Source organism: Camelus dromedarius, chromosome 7 (genome assembly GCF_036321535.1).
Source record: "Camelus dromedarius isolate mCamDro1 chromosome 7, mCamDro1.pat, whole genome shotgun sequence".
NCBI classification, from domain to species: Eukaryota; Metazoa; Chordata; class Mammalia; order Artiodactyla; family Camelidae; genus Camelus; species Camelus dromedarius.
In genome coordinates this window covers 58,440,093-58,456,374 of record NC_087442.1, presented here as the reverse complement: position 1 = coordinate 58,456,374, position 16,282 = coordinate 58,440,093, and the positions used below count along the sequence as shown (strand labels likewise).

Below are 16,282 nucleotides of genomic sequence, written 5' to 3'. Positions count from 1 at the left end.
AGTTAATGGTAACTATCTTTTATAAATCTTCTATTTCCTCTCTCTTTCTCTCCCTCACCCCCCACTACTCTCCCCTCCTCAGGTTTTAAGTCATGTCAGTTGTGTTTCTGTTAGGTACAAGGGGAATGCATATTTTACTGAGGTTGGCAGAATAATGCTTCACATCCCCCTCAAAGGCATCCATGCTGTAATTCTCAGAACCTGTGAATTTATTCTTTTAGATAGCAAAAGGTATTTGGCAGACATGATTAGGGTTATCTACCTAGAGATGATGAGATTATCCTAGATTGTCTGGGTGGGCCCAATCTAACTACATGAACCCTTTAAAGGGAAGAGCCTTTTCTGACTGAGTCAGAGCTGGGACAGAGGAAGGAAGAGATGTGAAGTGTAAGAGGGACTTGTGCTGTCACTTGTTGGCTTTGAAGGTGGAGTTAAGGGGACCATGAGCCAAAGACCACAGGTGAATAGCTGCTAGAGACTAGATGTGCCCTCAGCCGAAAGCCAGCAAGAAAATGAAGCCCTCAGACCTGTATTTGCAAGGAACCAAATCTCCAACAATGGGAATAAGCAGGAAATAGATACTCCCTTAGATCCTCCAGAAAGGACACAGCCCTGATAATACCTAGTTTTAATCCAGTGAGACCCATACTAGACTATGACCTACAGAGCTTAAGGTAATAAATTTGTGTGTGTGTGTGTATGTGTGTGTGTGTGTTTTAAATATGCATTGTTTAAAGCCACTAAACTTTGTGGTAATTTGTTACAGTAGCAACAGAAAATCAACACATTTATATTTTGAAAGATGCTGCCAAAATTTCATCCTAGAGGGCTGACTTTATTAATACTTATGCCAATAGTTGATGAGAAAACTCTCCTTCAAAACCTTCACCAACATGGTATATTTTAAATATCTTAATTTTCCCAAGCTGAACCTGAAAAATATTTCATTTTATTTTTATTTATAGTCCTCTAATTTTTTAAACAATGTTGAATACCTTTTATATGTTTGTTAAACTTGTTTTGTTTGGAATTACACTGTCCTTTATCTAATTGCTAGATTTCTAAAATTTCAAACTGTTATGACTATGCATATAAAAATGTATGCTGTTAGGTATATGTCAGACACTTTTAATGATTAGTAACTCCTTTTTGCTGTGGAAACTATGTTGCATATTAAACTAGGTGGCAGAATCTGGTAGGTGCCTAACTCAATATCAGTATCCTCCTCCTTATTAAGAATATTCTGATCACATTGCTGCCCAGAATGAAGGACTACATTTCCTAGCTTTCCCAGCATGTAGGTTTGGCAAAAGAGATGTAAGCAGGATTATGGGAAAGCTGCTTAAAGTTAGTTGGCACAGTTTGTAAACCACCCCGCCTCCTTTTTTTTTTGTTTTGTTTTTTTTGTTTTTGGTCCTTCTGACTTCATTTTGGATTCGATTCAGACACCATGGCTGCAGTTCCAGCAGCCATCTTGGACTATGAGGTGGCCTTGAGAATGGAAAGCATTCACTAGCTGGTAGAACTTCAGATCTGTCAACTTACTTTATGTGAGCAAGAAACCTCTGTCTTGTCAATTCTGATTCTTTTATTATTTTCTATTGTATTATGTGGCCAATACTGATCCTAATATAGAATCCCAGCACTGATCTGCTATGTCTTTTATATCTTATCTTTCCTCTCTCCCTCCCTCCCTCCTTCCCTATTTTCTAGATGAGTTTCTTGACTTTATCTTTACAACTTTCAAATATTTAATTCCTGCAATTACAATTTTATTTTCCAAGAGTTCTTTCTTTTTCATAGCACACAGTTTCTTATTTTATATATGCCATAGCTTTACACATCTCAGAAGCTACCAGTTGGAAAGTCTCTCCTATTTTGAAGTGTACTTTTGTTCCCTAAATTCTTTTTTTTTTCCTTCTCTTCCTGTGAGTTTATCTTGGGTTTTTCTTTTCATGTTGGAGACTTTCTTCTGATATCTGTTGATCCTTGGTTGCTGTTCACATTAAGAATTAGGCAATGGTGAGACAAATTACCATCATATGCCTCCTGATAAGATGCACTGAGGAAAATCCCTTCCTTCTATGGTTTGCTGCCAAAATCATATACCCTGAATTTAATCATAAGGAACTATCAAACAAACTCGAACCGACTGCCATTCTACAAAATAAATGAAGAGAAGTCTGAAATGTCAATATCATGAAACACAAAGACTAAAGAGTTGGTCCTTATTAAGGGATAAAATGAGACGGGCAACTAAATGCAACATGATCTGGACATTTCTATTGCTAAAAAATACATTTTTAAAAAATTGGCAAAATCTGAGTAAGATCTACAATTAGGTAATAGTACTACATCAATGTTAATTTTCTGATTTTGGTAGTTTTTCTGTACTTGTGTAAGAGAATGCATCAAAGAAATACACACTGAAATATTTAAGTAAAATGGGTCATTATATCTGACTCTCAAATGGTTAAAAAATAAAATGTATGTGTATCTATCTACCTATTTGTCAAGAAAAGAGAGAGGGAAAGGAATAAAGCAAACATGTTAAAATATTAATATTGTAGGAACTTGGGTAGATTGAATATGGGAATTCTTTCCTCCAAGTTTTCTGTAAATCTGAAATTATGCCAAAATAAAAACCTTAAAAAAAAAAAAAAGAATGTGGCAATCAGAAGACTCTGGTGGCTGCACGTCCATGGGCTGGTTGATGGTAGGTTTCAGCAGAGTTTGTGCAGGCACGGAGCCAGCCGCAACTCTGGGAACCCTTAGCTGCCGGAGTAAGTGGGCATTTATGCTGGGAATGTTTTCTCGTCATCTGTCCTAGTTTTTCTTAGGTGGTTTCCTAAGATTACTTAAACCCTACAATTTTTGGCTTGGGGTAAAAGGCTGTGCACAGATCCTTTCAGTCTGTGTTGTCAGTCCCATCCCCTACTGTGTCTGCTGGGTCAAAGTCTAGAGCATGTCTGAGGCTCTTCTAGACAGTCAGCCGCCTGGTGTGTTCTCAGCTATGGCTTCCTTTACTCGGCTTCATCAATCAACAATCAGTAATCCATATTGCATCTTCTAGAAATTTGCTGAAATCTCTTGTCTACCAACAACCCCTCCTATTCCTTTCCTTGTGTTATTTTTGTTTTCATTTTTAATATATTTTTCTTCCTGGGAATGTGCTTCATCAGCCATCTTGAACCAAAATTCTTTAGAAAATTTAATGTTAATTTGAATCTGTAACTCATTGCTCTAGGAACACATCCTTTTTCTACATTTTTTTTATGGGAAGAGATAATTCTGACCATCTCCTTCAGCATTCTAACATTTCATATTGTCAGAGGCTTTCTCAGATCACCATAGATCATGCTGAATTCTCAGCCCTTGGTACTTTCTGTTATCCTATTTATTTGGTCACTTAGTCAAGTTATATTACTTAATTACTTCATGTACGTTGTCTTCTATAGCTTCATTTTATGGATTTGGGTTTGCTCAGGCCAAACCCAATGTACTCCTTTCTTTATACTTTATCTGAAATAAGGCTATTCCCAGAAGAATACGGCAGCCCGTTGTATCATGTGCTACCTCTCCTGCTCCCAGCCATGGCTGATTGGACCAGGTATGAGCTCCAAATGGGCAGCCAATCCATGGTTGATCAGAGACCTTTGATTGGTGTGACTTGACTTGAACAGATGATCTGGACCAACCAGATTCCCTCCACTGTGGACTCAAACTATAACATACAGAGGTTGCTACTAGTCAGGGGTGGGTATGGGAATGATGAAGCCACGTCAGCTCAGTGGGTGAGGCACCCATTTGCATGATGATGAGTAAGCAAATAAAACCGATCTTCAGAGAGATGAAAATGGAAAAGATGTGGAGAAAAAACTGAGATTAAGTGAGAAAGGGAGAGACTTTACCTTGGTTCTGAACAGCTTTCTAGTTTGTGTTAGGCCCAATAGCACGGAATTCTGTGAAATATCTGTAACATTGAAATAAATCTTCCTAACAACTAAGCTAGTTTGAGTGGGTATTTCTTGCAATCAAAAAAATAAATAAGTAAAAAAGCTTTCACTTTAATTTCCTGGTTTTTATTTTTTTTTAAATATAAAGAACTCTATTAACAAAGTGATACATAAAAATTAACATCTATTGACTGGATAAAGAAGTCGGGGTATACTTATACAATGGAATACTACTCAGTGATAAAAAAAAAAAGAATAAAATAATGCCATTTGCAGCACCATGAATGGACCTGAAGATCGTCATTCTAACTGAAGTAAGCCAGGAAGAGAAAGAAAAATACCATATGATATCACTCATATGTGGAATCTAAAAAAAAAAAAAAAAAGAAAGAAAGACAGAAAAGAGGAAAGAAGAGAAAAGAAAAGAAAAGAAAAGACACTAATGAACTCATTTACAAAAAAAAAAAAACAGATTGGCAGACATAGTAAACAATCTTATGTTTACCATGGGAAGGGGATAGGAAGGGATAAATTTGGGAGTTTAAGATTTGCAAATGTTAACCACTAAATATAAAAATAGGTAAACAGATTTCTTCTGTATAGCACAGGGAACTATATTCAATATCTTGTAATAACTTTTAGTGAAAAGAATATGAAAATGAATATACATACATATGTGTGTATATACACACACACACACACACACACACACACACATACATAAGCATGACTGGGACATTATGCTGTACACCAGAAATTGACACATTGTAACTGACTATACTTCAATTTAAAAAGTTAACATCTATTATCAATCAGTGCACAAATTGAAATGTCAGAGAAATAGAAGTTTTTTTTTCTTTTTTTAATCCTCTAATAGAATGTGGAGTCTTCCTCATTATCCTTGGCTATTTTTAGTCAATTTAATCAAATTCCACCATTATAGTAAATATTTCTTCTGGGGAAATTCAGTTTTATTGTTTCAAGAGACAAGGATCAGGCATGGATTTTCTGTTGTAAGGTCTCCTGTAAGAGTTCTTGCCAACAGCTGATTAAGGAAACCTAATGCTTACTCTGTTCCCTTCCTTTGCTCTTCTTTCTCTTTCTCCAGAAGCAGCAGGAGAAAAAGCCTTCAATGTGTTTCCATATTTGCTATTGTGAAATAATGTCTTACTTCAATCCTCTCCTCTGTATGCGTCTTGACCTTTGAAACTAAAGCTTATTCTTGCTTTTATATCAAATGGATCAGATACACGATGGGTTTCGGTAAAGAATGTATATAGTTATAAGACTATCCAATCAGAATAAAATTATTTAACACACTTAAACAAATTCTAATTTTGAAAGACTTACGAAAGAATTTCACAGAAGTCCTCCAAAGTGAGTTCCTGAATGCAGGGACCATGTCTTTTAACTCCTTTTTCCATTCCCTTCAGAGAAGAAAAAAAAAAAAAAGATTCAGAGCTGTATAACCTCTGCTATTCAATAAATGTAGCTGAACTGAATCATTTCAATTACAAAAAGAAATTTTATTAAACATTTGTTCCAAATTTCAAGATGAAAATACATTTAAAGCAAGTTAGGAAATGACATTAAAAATTTTGAGTTGCAGAAGTCAGCAATTAAGAGTAATGTTCCAAAACAAGCACAGCCCATCTCCTGTGAATAAGCAGTTTATTTTGGCAACTACAGAAGCTTGTTTTGGGTGGATTCACAATGATCCCAGATCACTGCTGTTCTCTTCTGGACCCGTTAGGGATTTATTTCTTATTCAACTATCTGGCTGATTGCTAAAGCTAAAATAAATGTTTCATATCATCCTAAAACAAGATTTTTTTTCCACTTTAAAATAGTTTATGTTCATAAAAGAAAATTCTGAAAAGTATGACAAAGTTGGAAAAAAAATTAGCCAGTGTTCCATCATCCAAACAAATCTACTCCTTTTTTTACGTGTAATGTAAAGAATTTTATTTATTACATCTCTTCTCCTTTTTTTCTCCTTCCGGTTTTATTGAGGTATAACTGACATTTAGCACTGTATAAGTTTGAGGTGTATAGCATAATTATTTGACTTACATACATCATGAAATGATTACCACAATAAGTTTAGTGAACATGCATCATCTCATATAGATACAAAATAAATTTTTAAGAATTTGTGATAAAAACTTGTGATAAAAACTCTTAGGATATACTCTCTTAACAACTTTCATATATAACATACGGCAGTGTTAATTATATTTATCATGTTGTACATTACCAAACAGATCTACTCTTAATATATTCTTCACGTTACTTTCTTCTCATAGACCAAAAAAAAAAAAAATACATGTTAACTGCTGTTTGTGTAGAATAATAAGCTAATCTGCATGAAATGCTGAGCAATTTATGATCTAAATTATAATACACCAATTGTTCATGAATTCTCCTGGACTTACTTTAGGTCAAAGTTGCTCGCTGGAGGAAACACTTTAGCCCGAGTCTGTTTGGGTACATGTATGTTGAGGAAGGAGGAGGAAGCATTAGAAAACAGTGGTTCTCAAACTTGACTGTGAATAGGAATAATCTGTAGGTCTTATTAAAATTTAGAGTCAGCATTTTTAACAAACCCCCAGGTGACACAGAAGTTGCTAATCCATGGACATGCTTTAAGGAGCAAGATCCTAATGTAACCTGGAACCTAAGAGAACTGATGGAAGAAATGTTTGCCTTCACAGAACTATCTACCAGTAAGCCACTGCCACATGCCCCACCCATTTCTGGGAAAACATGGAACTATTTCTCATACCTGGAAAGTTTCCCAAAGGCTGAGGGGTGGAGTAAGGACTTATTTATTGCAATACAAGTGACAGTATTGAGCAACCATGGTGAGTCTCTCCTCTGCACAGGAAGCCTTGCAGAGTTCACAAAATATCTGTTCATCTCTTTTCCTTTGGTAGTAACATCTTTGATATCTGGGCACAGAGTCACCTAAAAAAAAGGCTACTTTTCCCAGACTCCCTTGCAGCTGAATATGGCATGTTACCAACTTCGAGCCAATGGGATCTAAGCAGAAGCATGTGTGCAAGTCATGTTTTGAAGATGGCAATTAAATCAAATCAAATTAAGATATTTTATTTGGCCTAGTTAGGAGAAACTACAGCCCAGGTGGAGACAACTAAAATTTTAACTGAATGTGCATACTCTGGAGGTCATTGCTAATGTTCCAATAAAAAAAACCCATGTCCTAGAAGTGACTACTCTAAGTGTTTCTGTCATCAATATCTGGATCAACAACAGATCCTTTGTTAATGTTCTCAGTGAACTTCAGTAATGGAATTTTAAGAGTCTACTAATTATTATAATGACTGACAGAAAGGAACTCTTTTTGGTTAAAAATATTTAAGATATAAGGTTGGCTAAAATCTTTTAGAGACAGTCCTCACCCTTGCATGATTAGAGTAAAAGTATGCAGTGAGGCTTGTTCCTTTAGGAATGCCGCCTGTGGCTTGATCTCTAAACAATCCTGAGTCAAGCCTTCGGTTTTAGAGCTGTCTGCTGTCAACTACGTAGATAACAGATTCCTGCTTCTAGAATGTCGTTCCTGCCTGGATTGAATTTTTCACTGTAAAATAGTGGAGATTGGAGATTGGAGTTGAGATTTTGCTGAATTGAAAGAATAGAAAATAGAAACTATTTTTATCCTTGCTTACAAATAAGTGTTATTAAGAAATGTCTGCTTCTTTGGCAGAATTTGTTCTGAGATTTGCTTTTCATACTACCTGGTAGCAAAGTTGGGGCAGCACCTCAAATCTACTGTTTGCTACAAAAGCCCCCTAAGAACCATGTGGAAGTCAATTGGCTTGTGTCAGTTCACAGTGAAGAGCAAGAGGGATAGAAAGAGCTGGATTTCCTGGAGCCCTTGGAGCCATCATCGAGCTCTGGACCTCTCTCCTCCAGCTGTGTTCTTCTGTCAGAGAGAAATACATTTCCAAGTTGTGCCAGTCATGGCAGAACCTGTCCTGATAGTCCCAGATGCCCCAGTTAGTTACCATCCCAGGAAAACCATTCTATGGATAGCTTTCGTGATTTAACCTCACCTCACGCTTGTCCTCTTCTGTATTTAGGGTTCTCTTCACCACTATCCTACTCCCTCTACTTTCAAATACTTTGCACTCCTCTTCGAGACTTTCTGAGAGTAATCAGGAATATTTACTGGCTCAAGGAAGGGTATTCTACGACACTGCTGCCGCGGTGGGGACCTAACCCCTCCCCTTTACTATTTCAAGAAAAAAGGCTTCTAATCTTGACTGTTTTCCAGTGACAGATAAATCAGAAGTCAGGCATTTTGCCCCTAGGTGCCACATCTTAGCACATATGATTTTAAAAATGATCGGTTGTTCAGGATCAAATATAACCCAAAGCCCATATAACAGGGTATGGAATTTCTTTCCTTTTTTCAGTTATTTTCTTTATCTCACCCTTGGTGTTTATTTCAAAGATTTTTTTTTTTAAAATAAAGCAGTTTTTCAAGATTACAAATGCCTCAAGACTACATAATATTCAAGGTTACATAGCATGACTCTGCCAGTTAGAATGCCTTTCCATCCTATTATCATTCTTTATCCTTCTCTTCATGCTTCTCCCCACCACTTCTTCAATAAAATCGGAAAAGGAACTAAATAAAGGGCTTCACACCCCTTAGACCTCTCTAAAGTTTTGCACAGCAGAATACCAGAATTTGGATTCTTTGGAGCTTTGCTCTTTGTGCAAAGCCCAGACCCTGAGGAAAGCAGTAGAGTATGATGACTTAGCATATGTTCTAGCAACAGTCTAAGTTCACATCCTGACATGAGCTATGTGCCCTTAGGCAGATAAGCATTTTGTGCCTCAGTTTCCTCATCTGAAAAATGGAAATTAAAATAATTCCAACTCACAAGATGGCTATAAGGATTAAACAAGATAGTAAATTTAAAGAGCTTAGTGTAGTGCTTGGCATATAGTAATTAATAACATTCATTTATTCAACAAATAATGAATGTATGCTATAAGCAAAGTACCATTTGACATTGTAGCAAATTGGAAAGGGTCCCCTACCCTTAAGAAATTTTCAGTCTGGTGGGAGAAATAAAACATGCAAAGTAGATAACTATAATAGAAATGGGTATGTTAAGATATTCAAGTAAATTACTTATCACAAATATTCATTAAAGATAGTTTCAAATTCTTTGTTATCCCTGCTACTGGGTCTAAGTCCCTTCTCCTTAAATCTGAGTTTGGCCTTAGTAACTTGCTTAAAAAAGAGTGAAACAGAAGTGATGTTCTAGGATTTTGCCCTGTTCTTTTTGCATGCTTGCTCTGAGGGAAGCTGGCCATCATGTAAGAAGTCCAAGTGTCAGGAACCATCATGATGTAATTCCTTACAAGATATTGATGTGGTAAATCCACATAGAGCACTAGACCCAGCTGTTCCAGCCATCCCAGTCCAGGAATCAAACATGAGTAAAACAGCTGTCCTGGAAGCATCTTGGCAGCCTCAGGAAAGATAATGTGGAGAAGAACCGAGAACCCATAAACCCCAGCCAGAACTGAGTTCCCAGACCTACGGCCCTAGTCAGTCCATCCCAGCCAACCAACTAGATATGACTTTAGATAAGGCATGTAAATTCTCTTTGCTACAGATGACTTATTTCAAATGGGATTACAACAGCTGTCTTTCTTAGGTCTTTACACATGCCTGAAAGAAGAAAATAGTACACTCAGGAAAGAGTCAGCACAGCAGGCCTAAGACTGCTGTCCTTAGAAAGATCTGCTTGCCAGATTGCCTGGCATCCAGGAACTTAGCTAGTAAATAGTTGCCTACACTGAGATAAAACCTTCTCTAAATGACAAGTGGGGCTCACTATAGCTAGTCTGTTTGTGCACAATATGCTTTATGCTGGACATCAGCTTTTCTTCTGGGATCTGGAATATGGGCATGTGGTAGGCAGAGAGAGCCTATTTGACCAGCCCCCAGTAAAAACCTTGGGCCCCAAGTCACTAATGAACAGCCCCAGGAGATGGCACTTTGCTAAAGGATGTAAGCCACTGCACCATGAGAGGACTCTCAGAGCCAGAGCCTGGTTTCCTCCCGACTTCACCCCATGTACTTTTTCCTTTTTCTCATTTTGCTTTGTATCTTCTCATGGTAATAAATCTTAGCTATGAGTACAAATAGATGCTGAGTTCTGTGGGACCTTCTGTAAAATCACTGGGCCTATGGGGTGACCTGGGGACCCCCATAACACAATGTTTTTAAACTGTGAGAGAAATATTGGAGAGCTACTCAACTTTCTCATAAAGGGAGGTATCCCTCCAACCTTCTCATGCTCACCTCCTTCCCAGGATACATCACACATTGAACTTCCTTCCCACCTAAGTCCACGGTTGCCTGTGGACAGAAACACACTGTTGGAGGTGACAGTTTTAGTTTTTCAGACATAGAGAAGCTGTACAACTGTTACCTTACATATAAATACAACAGTGGTTGGCCTACATCTTACTATTTCTCCAATTGTGTTTGCCTTGTGTGGGTGTGGTATAAGAGCTTTTATCTCACTGGGCTGATGATACCATTGAAATTCCTTTTAAAATACTCACCCAAAGACTGAATGGGTGATAAAAAGCATTTTCTTTCCAATTATATAGCAAGACTTCATAAACTCATGGCCAATCACTGAAGAACTGGCATCACAACATCAGCAGGAATTTATATCCGCCACGTGAAGTCTATGCAGCATACCTGCCTCACAGTGTGTAATACGCATGGCTTATTTTCAGATGATTTTCCTGATAAACTGAGTGATTATATTTTGACAGGGCTGAGTATCATTTCTCGAATGACAAAAGCTTAGGCATGGTGACCAGCAAAGTCCTTGGATTTGGCTCTAGAAATCAACTGAGCATGCTATATTTTAAGAATTCAAGCAATAAGCCAGTAAACTACTGAATATTATGCACTAAACAATTTAAGTCATTTTGGAGACACAGGACTGAGAGTTTGGAGCCCAAGTTCTAACCCAGTTTATGTTCTAAATATATGACCTTGATAAATAATTCAGCTTTACTGGACCTGTTACACCAGCTGTAAAATGAGACGATTCGAGTGAACCATTTTTTCTATCTCAAACATTCTGTAGTTTAATGCCAATATAAAACCTTGGATACAGGCCGAATGAGAAGGCACAAATGTATTTTGTAGTAGGGAGAGATTCCCAGAGGCTAAAATGGGTAATTTTAATTGGCCAGAAAAGAAAGAGTCACTTCTCTTGGGAGAAGGAGCTTGTGTGAAGGTATAGAGACTGAATCCACTCTCAGGGATCTTAGGGAAATTTCAATATGAAATAACAATGATATTAATAATAGCTAACTGTTTGGAGCATTTACTAAGGTGGTGTGTATGACCTCATTTACTTCCCATGACAATTCTAGGTATTTTTGTTATTCTCATTTTACATAAAAGAAAACTGAGGCATAGAAAGATTCAGAATCTTCATGAGGTCACACAGCAAGGGGCAGAACCCAGATGAGAAGCAATGAGATGCTCCTAAGAAGAGCTTCCAACTGCTGTTATGGCAGTCACATGTGAAAGTCAGTTATAAACTCTTCACAGAGCGCTATAGTTTAAATGCAATTGACTGAAAAACCAGCATAAACAGAAAATAATAAGCCATCATCAAGAAGATTAATAATGATAATTACCTCTCCTGGAGTGCCATTTGTGTGTTTTTTCACTTATTATCTCTAACCTTCACAGGTATTTTTTGTTTTTATTTTTACTTTAAATTATCATTTTGCAGTTAAGAAATCTGGGCTCAGCAAGTTCAACTTGCAATAGGCTGAGAGCTGTTAGGCAGGAGGGTTGGATTCAACCTGGAGTTTGTCTAACTTCAAAAATCCTATTTATTCCACTATGCCATGCTGGAAAATCAGCAAGAAAAAAAAAACAATTTGCAAATATTAAAAACAGCTGTACCCTACTGTATGCTTTTATTATATGAAACTCTAGAACAGGGAAAACTAGTCTATAGAGAAAGAAAGCAGGACAGTGGTTGCTCGGGGAAGGGAAAATAGGAATCGACTGCAGAGAGACACAAAAGGAATTTTGGGAATGATGGAAAGATTTTACATCTTGATTACAGTATTGATTACATTTATATCATATTCGTTAAAACTCACTGAATTGTATGCTTAAAATAGGTACATTTTATTATATGCAAAAATTGATTTAAAAAAACCACCCAAGTGAATCCAGTATTTGGTTTTCTAGACAAAAGCTAGGGCCACTGGCATAACATATCTTCACACACATGAAATCATTGTGGTGAACCTGAAACACTAGCTCTTAGCATCCATTCCAATCACCTTCTGTGATCCTTTCTTGGATTGCAAAGGCTGAAAAACTCAAAATTACTTTTCTATGACTCCTTCACAGTTACTATTCAGATTGTGAGTTAGTCTCAAGAAACTTGAAAGGCAGAAGTGAGACCAGGGCCCTGCCTGTTCTGATGTTTGTTGCTGCTGGCAAGAGGGTCATGCAGACATTGGGTGTTTCCACAAAAGGATCCCAGTGTCCAGTGTTCAGCTTCAAGAGTGTTATGAGTTAGTGGCTGCAAGGATGACAGTGTCTTCACTATCCTCAGACTGCAGTTATGGCAGGGTGTGTGCACAAATTCAGAAGTTTCCCTGCCAGACTCTTGATGTCACGCATTTATGACTGGCAGGGGCAATAGCTCCCCTGGCAAATCAGTCTGATCGTTTATCTCCTGGCAGTTATTTCTGGAGGCTCAGTTTACAGGCTGCTCCTGCAGCTCTCCAATGATTTTACAAGCACCTAATTACCTGTATTAAATCCCTTTCTACTTATAATTGCTAGAATGATTTGTTTCCCTGAAACTATACGCTGACACCACCAGGAAAGATGGTATGGGTTTATAAAGTCACAATGGTAACCAAAATAATTACCAGCATCATCTGTAGCAATCATTTTTTCCTGAGAACTGCCTTTCTGCCAGGGTGAATTCAATGAGGGACGTGTGAGGGCAGCCTTTCTCCATTCTACTCAAACTTCCATAAATGAAATGAGGATGAAGCACGTTTCCTCACTTTTCAAGCCACTTTCAGATCATAAGAAGTCCTCCAGTTCATCCCCAAATCACCTCATTCCAGTCATTAAAATGTCCGGACCAAGATCCCCGGCGTAGAGCTTAACGCGCCCGTCCCATTCAAAGCTTACTCACACCTCCAGCTTGAACTTGCTGTGGCCAGTGATTTGAGAAAGAGAACATGGTTGGTTGCTACTCCATTTCTCTGTGAGATATTTCTCCATTTCCCTTCTCCTTCCCACATCCCATCCCCTACTAGACTATTCAGGATCTTCTGGGGTTGGAATGTGATTGGAAGAGGTGTAACTGGTCTCCAGAAAAGTCTCTAAACTGGTCTGGGTCTGATCTGGCATTGGAGCCCTTTAGGCAAGAGAGGTTCTCTGCTGGGTTACTGACAGCTCCCTCAGAGAACCCCCACTGCACTGATGTATCCTCCTCAGTTTCTAATCCATTGGCATATTCCAACTTATTTTCACTGAGGTCCAGCTTAGCAGAAAGACTTCTTGGACAGTCTTTTCAAAATGACTCCCAGGTAGCTCCATTCTGCCAGCACACTGGGTACATGGGAAAATTCCCCACTTCATTGTTCTGCTATCAGTAGGGGAGCATCTGGGTCCCTGAAGCTGTAGGCAGGCAACTTCAGCTGTAACCTTCCACTTTTAATCGCCCCAGGCAGGAGTCAAATATCAGTTCCTACTTCGCTCAAACTCTCTGAAGGTTTCCTGTCACCTTACCTGAGGTGAGAAGGAAGCACTCCTCTCCCCTCCTGTTACAGGAAAATGGGATGTGAGAGGATGACCATGTCCCAAGCGATCCCCTGGGACACACCCCAAGAAGGTGAGGGTCTCTGGATTTGCAGAGGAAAGAATTCAAGAATGAGCCATAGTAAAGTGGAAGTAAATTTCTTCAGGGAGATACACACTCCACAGGCAGAGCGTGGGCCATCTCAGAAGGCAAGAGAGAGAGAAGAGAAGCCTCGGGGAGCAGGGTTGTTAGTTTTTATGAGCTCAGTAATTTCATATGCTAACAAGTGGGAGGATTATTCCAACTACTTTGGGGAAGGGGTGGGGATTCCCAGGATTTGGGCCACCATCCACTTTTTGACCTTTTATGGCCAGCCTCAGAACTGGCATGGCACCTGTGGGTGTGACATTTATTGTGCCAATATATTACAATGAGTGTACAATGAGACTCAAGCTCTACTAGAAGTAAATATTCTACCACCTTGGGCCTCAAGGTCTACTGAAAGTTGAATTTTCCACCATCTTGGGCCTAGCTGTTTTCCAACCAGTTTTTGTCCTATCTTCAGTTGCTGTGTCATTCCCTTAATGCTGTGCCCTGCCCCCTTCATTCCTGTCTCACCCCTACAGGACAATTACTCCAGAGAATTGCTCTCTAAAACAATTCCTCTCTTTTTGTCTTTATCAACAATGACTCCTTTCATCAGCAGAACTGGGTAACCACACATGCCATGGCACACAGTCTCACACTCTGCCAGCCTGTCTTGCATGGGTGGCTTAGCAGCTCACTTCAGATACTTTGCAATTATTTATTTTGATTTTGGTTTTTGAAGCCATGAAATTTTGGTGTTCATGGCCAAAATTGAAGCAGAATGTTCATTAATTATCATAATAACCCTATATGATAAAAATTAATGCTTCCATTTTAGTGACAAAGAAAAAAACAAACCCCTGGGGTTCCAACACAAATAAGTATGACAGTAAGGACATTGCTGCTAACCATTAGAATCATATGATTATATGTTTGACACTGCAAACATTAACGACTGTTATGGGTTAAATTAGGTACCCCCCCCCTCAACCCAATTCATATGTGGAAGTTCTAACAATCAGTACTCAGAATGAGACCTTAATTGGAAACAGGGTTGTTGTAGCTGTAATTAGTTAAGATAAAGTCACATTGCACTAGAGTCGGCCACTATGCCAATATGACTGTTGTCCCTAAAAAAGGGGGAAAATCTGCACACAAATGCCCACAGGGAGAAAGTCATGTAAAGACAAGAGTTAAGCTGCCACAAGCCAAGGAACTTGCAGAAGTAGGAGAAAGGTCTAGAACAGACCCTTCTCTAGTGTCTTCAGAGAGCGCATGGCCCTGCTGACACTTTGATCTTGGGCTGTGAGGCCTTAAGGTGATGAGACAATAAATGTCTGTTTTTTAAGCCATTCAGTTTGTGGCACTTAGTTATGACAATCCTAGAGAACTAATCAAACCACTATGTGACAGCCATGGAAGTATGACCAAAATTCCGTTTGAAATCAGCCCTGGGTAAGAGAACACCTGAGCAGCTAAGGGAAGAAAAGGCACTGGAGCAGCCAGAGTGGAGCCTAGAATTTGTCCATGTGGGATGACAGAAGATTGGGTTGGTCATTAGAAACCTTTGGAGAAGCTGTTAAGTAGAAAGCTTCTCACTTCCTGAACAACAGAGAAGGACAACTAAATTTACCTTGAAAAACTTCAAGAAAGCAAATCTCCAATCAGAATTTTATATAACTGTTTCTGAGAAAGCCTAAAGAAATTTGGAAGGGGGCCAAATAGGAAGCTGTACCTGTATGTGAATGATCACAACTAGGAGCAAATAAAAGGGCAACTCAGTATGAGCTTATATTGAATATTTAATGTTCTTGCTGTCTTTCAGAACAGAAGTGCTGAGATACTAGAATATTTTAATAAAATTCACTTATACATTCATGGGACCTTCAAACATATAAGCAATTATGAAGATTTTCAAATTGTAATTTATGCAGAATGTGGAGACATATTTGCATATCCCAGAGAAGAAACACACACACACACACACACACACACACACACAAACACACACACACATACTATTACTTTAGAGATTTTAGGTATTGGATTTTAATTTCCAAAAATATTGGTTCAAGTAGCATAGACATGCAATTACATATTAATAAAAATATCTCAAAATATTAATAAAAATATCTCAGTGGCTTATCACAGTAAATTTTTTTTTTCATTCACATCACAATCCAATGTGGATCAGATGGCCCTCCTGCAGCTTGGAGCTATGCCATCTGGAATGCCTGGCTTCCCATCTGGGGAAGGGAGGAATAGAGAAGGCACACTGACTCTTCATTGCCTCTGTCCAGAAGAGACACACACCACTCCTGCTTATGGACCATTGGCCAGAAAAAGTCATGTGGCCCAAGGCAACTGTAAGTCACA

At 38.4% G+C, this 16,282-nt stretch overlaps 1 long non-coding RNA gene across 1 annotated transcript in view; it reads right to left on the bottom strand.

Moving 5' to 3' along the window:
* The window catches only part of LOC135321753 (uncharacterized), a 101,240-nt gene that overhangs the window by 56,543 nt on the left and 28,415 nt on the right, over positions 1-16,282 (bottom strand). Inside the window, exon 3 of the long non-coding RNA XR_010381791.1 lies at positions 5,307-5,383. This is a non-coding gene — a long non-coding RNA (uncharacterized LOC135321753). The remainder of the gene's footprint in view (positions 1-5,306; positions 5,384-16,282) is intronic.